Source organism: Lontra canadensis, unplaced genomic scaffold (assembly GCF_010015895.1).
Source record: "Lontra canadensis isolate GAN:19392208 unplaced genomic scaffold, GSC_riverotter_1.0 scaffold108, whole genome shotgun sequence".
NCBI lineage: Eukaryota > Metazoa > Chordata > Mammalia > Carnivora > Mustelidae > Lontra > Lontra canadensis.
In genome coordinates this window covers 404,332-410,770 of record NW_022631102.1, presented here as the reverse complement: position 1 = coordinate 410,770, position 6,439 = coordinate 404,332, and positions in this window count along the sequence as shown.

Genomic DNA, 6,439 nt, shown 5'->3' with positions numbered 1-6,439 from the left:
TTTTGTCTTTAGCTTTTAAGGAAAGAGCGGCCCGTGCCACCACGGCAGCCCCGGGCCTGGAAGGCCATCATCCCGCCCGTGTGCTGGGGGCGGCTGCTTTGCTACGGGCTCTGTGGGCTCAGCGGTCCTGTCCCTGTGGGCTGGCTGGGGCCAGGCCAAGGAGGAGGGGCTGGACCAGGGGGTGGGTATCATTCAGTGCCAAACGCGGAGCCAGGAGGGGCTGCTGGAGCCCGGGACTCGAGGGCAGGGTGCTCCCAGCTGGGCCCTTGCAGCCAGCTCTGCATGGAGCCGGTGGCTCCCGCTGCCCCGGGGTCGGGTGGCCTGTGGAGTTGTCTGGGGCGGGAACCCCACTACTTCAAGCCTTTGGTGCCAATGCAACTGCCAAACCCACAAGTGTGCGGGCCGCGGCCATGCGGGCCGGGCATACGGGCACACATGCTGGACACGCGCGCCCTCTCTCACAGCTAGCCCAGGCACGCACGCACATGGCCGGGCAGCCCTTCCCGGCCACGGAGGCTGGGCTCCTGCACTTGGCTTCCTGCAGTCCGAGGCTGGGGCTGGGGGGAGGGAGGGGAGTACTAGCCTGAGGCGGTAGGAAGCCAGGCTTCCAGAAGCTTCCTGGGCTGCACCCCTCCCCCAGCCCTCAGCCCTGTCCTCCCTGATGCTGTGGGCATTCCTGGGGTATCTGCAGCCAGCTCGGGGGCCCTGCAGGCTGCTGTGCTCCTGGTCCCATGGGGGTTGGGGGCCACGGAGAGCCCCCAGGGACAGTCTTGCCTTCTCAGGGTTCTTCCAGCTGGGAACACGGGTGGGCAGAGCATGCGCCCCCACCCCCCGGGGCAGGGGGTGTTTCTGGAGCGTCTAAAGCCAAAGCGCCCTTGGGTGGTGGCAGGTGGGGGCACGGGTGACTCCGCACCAGCCCGGCCGTGTGAGTGGCGACTGCAGGGAGGGCCCTGCGGGCGGGTGTGAGCCCGGCCGCCATGGGCGACGCGTGTCTGTGTTGACGCGTAGCCGACGTGCAGTCGCGTGCATGGGTCCTGGGCCCCTCCCCCTCGTGTGCGTGTGTGAGAGTGTGTGCGAGTGTGCGTGGTGGGCTCCCTGCCAGGACCCCCCCCGAGCCTGCTGCGTCCACACGGAGGTGGCGCTGGGCCCCCTCCCACCCCTGCATGCCGCGAGGTTGCCCGCAGCCTGTCCCCCAGCTCGGTGGCGTCTCATCCGCACCCGCGCTCTGCCGTGGCCGCTTCTTATTCACCCACTTCCGTCCCTCCCCCTTCCACCTTGCACTTGGGATCGGTAACTTACTGTCTGTCTGTCCTTCGGTGGTCTCATGGGTGTCTTTCCGGAAACGGTTGTTTTATATGAGTTGTCATGGGGTTTGTCCTAATAAATCATTCTGTCACATGGCAAAGGTCCTTGCGTCTGCTGCCTTGGCCGGTTCGCCGCTGCGGGGGTCTGGGGTGGGGTGTCCCCGCCCTGGCTGGGAGCTCGCGCTCGCCGGGGATGCCGCAGTGCCCGGACCCAGCCGCCAGGGGGCGGCGCAGGCGAGGACGCGGCCGGGAAATTGCGCGTGTTTCTCCCCAAGAGAGAAATCGCTTCCTTCGAGCGGCTCAAGGGTGACCAGAAGCGCCCTCGGGCCGTGCTGTGGGCCTGCAGCGGTCGCGGCTCCGAGTGCCCAGCCGCAGCTCCTTCCGATTCCCTCACGCTTTTTGTGGCTTCGGAGCGGCTCTGACCTGACCCCAGGGCTGTGATGACGTCCCCGGGTCTTCCGACACCCCCAAGCCCGGCTGCCCAGAGGACGAGTGGGCCGAGGAAAGCGCAGCCTGCTGTCAGCCCAGGAGGCTGGCGGCGCAGAACCTGCCCTCCAGGGCCCTCCACCACGCCCAGGAGTCACTAGTACCTCCTCTGTGCCCCTCCTCGGCTCTGTTCCCTCCTCGGCTCTGTTCCCCGCGCCAGCTGCTCCCTCCCTCAGCTGTGCACACCGAAAATCTGCACCCACATGCGGACGTTGCGCTGCAATAAGAATCCAAAACAGAGACAAGGAACGGGAAATGAACGCATTAACGTAGAATTGTTCGTAGTAGTCCTTTGCTTTTTTAAAAGTGCCTGTAAGACCTGTTTCTGGGCTCTCCTTTGCAGCCTAAATAGGGTGATTCACACCTTCCTCTGTCTGCTCACTGGTGCTGGGGCCTGCGATCTTACTTCTCTTTGCACGGAACCAGCTGTTTGGTTTTGTTGATTTTCTCTGTGATACATTTGTTTTCTGCTTCATTCATCTCCTCTTCTTCATCTTTGTTAGTTCCCGCCTTCCCTGTTTTAATATTTCTTTTTTCCATGCTTTCTTCCTTTCTTTATTTTGTGAGATTAATTTTCAGCTTTCCTTATTTTCTGATCTATGGATTTAAGGCTACAAATTTCTTCCTAAATATAACTTCAGCTGATCTCATGAAGTTTGATACACTGTATTTTCATTATTATTCAGGTGAAGAAAAGTTGTCGTGTTCATTAGGGTTCCTTCCTTGGCTCATGTATTATTTAGATGCATGTTGCTAAATTACCAAACATTTTAATATTTCTTAGTTATTCTTGTATAATTAATTTCTAGCTTATTCCCACTGTGGTCAGAATATATACCTTAAATTATTTCAATCTTTGGAAAGGTATAGAGTATGCTTTTTCACCCAGAATAGGAACAGTTGTAACAAATGCTTCATGTGCCCTTGAAAGCAATACATACTTCCATTTTTTTTGAGAGAGATTATCTTTTGTCAATTTGATCAGCTTTATTGTGTTCAGATCTTCAAATATATCCATTAATGTTATTATGTCTGCTTGCTCCACAGCTGCTGCAAGGCCGCATTAGTCCGCACTGATTATGGGTCTATTTCTCCCTTCAGTGCCATCAGGTTTTCCTGATGTATTTTAAAGTTGTGTTATTAGGTGCGTACAGTTTAGAATTGTATTCCTGTTGGGCCTTTCGTCATCATGAAGTCTTCTTTTTTTTTTTTTTAAGATTTTATTTATTTATTTGACAGAGAGATCACAACTATGCAGAGAGGCAGAGAGAGAGGAGGAAGCAGGCTCCCCGCTGAGCAGAGAGCCCGACGCGGGGCTCGATCCCAGGACCCTGAGATCATGACCTGAGCCGAAGGCAGAGGCTTTAACCCACTGAGCCACCCAGGCACCCCTCATTGTACTCTTAGTGGGTACTCCAACAACTATAAAATTCATCCTTCACTTATTATGGTCTAATTAAATTCTTCTTTTTACTACTTCCTGGCACTTACAAAACAATTCACAATTATAAAATTCAATGATAAAATTTATCTTTCACTTATTAGGGCCTGATGTAAGTTTGCAGTTTTACCACTTCTTGGTCCCTGTAAAGACCTTCCAACACTTTAAATCTGTCTGCTTCTCCCACCTTTGTGCTACCATGATCAGGCATTTTAACTCTGCAAATACCGAAACCCTACAGTGAACTATTTTATTAATTTCTACAGTCGACGTGGCCTAAAGGTATTGCCCTGTTCGTCTCTGCTTCTCCCCGCACTCCTGCACGACCGTGTTCCCACGTGGGATCATTTGCCAATAGACCGTCTTTGAGTGTGTTTCTGCTATCGGTTTACTGTGATAAAACCTCTCAATTTCTTGAGTAGGGCTGTTTGGAAATGTTTTGCCTTTTCCTTTCACTTGGTTCACTGATAGAGTATTCCAAGTTGCCAGTAACGTTTTTGGGCAGGCAAACGTGTTGTCCATTGTCTTCTGGATTTCACTGCTCACGTGGAGAAGTCAAACGTATTACTGTGGACTTTCTAGATGGTGTCCTTTTAGACTTCCTCTTTCTTTGTAGTTTTTCTGTGGTTTTCCTACGACGGGCATCTTCGCGCTCGTCTGTGTTGAGGTTTGTGGCCCTTCTTCCGGGGTGTCTGTCTGTCCGGCTTTCCCCGGTTTGGGGAACACCTCATCCATTTTCCCTTCAGACACAGTCTGCCCCGTCCCCAACTCTCTCTTGTTGGGATTCCCTTCACATGTGCGTCAGACCTTCACGTGCGCCCTGTGCGTCTCTCGCTCCGTGGTCCGTGTTTCCTGTGCATTTTCCACCTTTTACTCTCTGCTGACCCTACAGCGGCCTAGACGTCCTTCAGTTCTGTCCGGTTGACTCTTTACTTCGGTTGTTTTATTTTTAGTTCTAGAATTTCTTCGATTTAACAACACTATATTTCATTTCTCTAAGTGGAAATCTCCATTGATCTCGTCCGAGAGCTCTGCCACCCGGACCCCGGCCTCTGCGCTTGGTTCTGTGGTTGGATGTCGGGCGACTCTTGATTTAAAGTGACAGATGCTGTGAAGGGGGCAAAGAGGGATCCCCTGGAGGAAGTTGTCGCTCGGAGAGGGTCACCGCTGAGCAGGGACCGGTCCCGTGCAGTCAGCGACGGAACTTCAGATGTGACAAGGTGTGCTGGACCTCTTCCCTCCTGCCCGCCCGTCCTCCTGGGGCTCTGCTCTCCTGGGCTCAGCAGGAGCCCTACCTGTGGGTCACAGCTGCCAGCACCCTGTCCTCCGTGGAAGGAGAGCCCGGACTCAAGTTTGAGTCCCCAGAACCATAATAGCATTGAGCTCTGTCCAGCTTCTCACGCTCAGGGCTGTGCCCTCAGCCTCTTGTCCCTACGCAGGACATCTGTCGGTGCCTCACGAGGGAAGGCGGCCCCCGAGTCCGGGAGACTCCGGTGGAGCCGCAGGGTTCCCGACCCGGCTCCGTGGGGCTCCCAGAACGTGCCCCGCCTCTCGGCCTCTCAGCCTCCGCCTCCTCTCTGCCCGCTGCGACGCTGGGAATTGTTAGTCCGAGTAGCGCTGAAACCGCGCGCCGAGGCGAGATTTGAGGAAGAAAGGGAAGTCCCCACGCACCGGGCGTCGCGTGGGGACCTGGAAGCTGGAATGGCCAAGGGGCCGTATTCGAGCCCCTCTGGGGACAGCTACGGGCCCAGAAATGTCCCTCATGGCCGAGCTCTTGAGATTTCTGGACAGGACACGCACTCAGGACGCAGGACTCGTGTCCAGCAAGAGCAGGGGGGGAATTAAGAACCGTGCTCAGAGCCGAGTGTCCTCAAGGCTGACGCACAGGGAAAGGGGTAAGAGAGCCCTGCCCGGGGTGCTGGGGAGCGAGCAGGGAAGCTCGTCTTTTCCCCGGGCTCTGGGGTGGAGGGAACGCCTGCGGCAGGACCGGGGACATCGGAGGGTGTTGAGCAGCCGGTGAGCTGCGCCGAGTCGCACCCGAAGGCGGCAGCCGGGGCGAAGGCCGCAGCCGGGGCGGGGAGTCGGAGGCGCGGACGCGCGTGTAGAGGCTCACCGCACGTGCCGCCCGCGTTCCGCAAGGGGAGGACATGGGAAAGAGGCAGAGGCCATAGCCTCGGACAGAATGGCTGAGAACGTTCTAGAAATGATCACAGGCATAAATCCTGCAGTTTGAGAGCTCCAAGCCCCAAGGTGAGAGCCAGCCTCACTGGGACATGCCCCGCTGAAACCCAGAACACCCCAGACAGAAAACCTCCAGAGCCGACCGGCTGGTGAGAGCAGGGGCCTCAGAGGGACAGCCGGGGGACGGACGCCCGTTCCTCCCGGGAGCACCGCACCAAGGTCGGATCGGGGCCTCCCGCGACAGGAAGACAGTTGTCACCCAGCTAAACTGTCCTTCCAGAGTGAGGGAGAGAGAGGCAGTCTTGGGCGGGGAAGCCGGACGCGTCCGCTCCGCGGGCGGGGACGCAGGGGTCCGGAAAGGGTGGCAGCGGAGCTCGGAGGAGCAGGGCGGCGAGCCAGCGGGGAGGAAACCAGTCCATGGGCAGCAAGTCTCGGGACCCACGGAGTGCGGTCTCAGTACCCAAGACAGCCGCTGGGGTGCCTCCCCCAGGAAAGGGGGGCTGACACCCCAGAGGTAAATGCACAGAACCCCCATGCTGTCGCGGGAAGCAAGTTCCTCCTGTTGAGGGACGGAGCGAGCCCTTAGTGGGGCTGCAAAGTCCAGCGGCCGGTAGATGCCGCAGATGCGGGCGGCGGGCCAGGGAGGGGACGCAGGAGCTCGTGCCCCGCCTCACGGCGGATTACGGGCCCTGTGCCCGCTCAGCCTGTGCCAAGCCCCATGTTGGCCTGGAGGGACCGTGAGGAGAATGAACCATCAAACTTTCCATCTGGGGGTCCTGCCTGACCTCTCCTGTGGGGACACGGTGGCAGGGGGTCGGACCGCACCTCCGAAGGTGTGGGAGCAGCAGGGCCCACCTGGGGGGCGGCCTCATCATAAAGGAGACCTTTATGGGGTCTCAGGACTTGGTGTCAGCTCGTTCTTTCCTCAGTCTGCCTCGGAAGCCTGGCACCACATCCTTCTAAGTTCTCGAAAGAAGGAATGAAGAGCCCGGGGTGTGGGGGGTTGGACCAGCCCCTCCAACCTCCA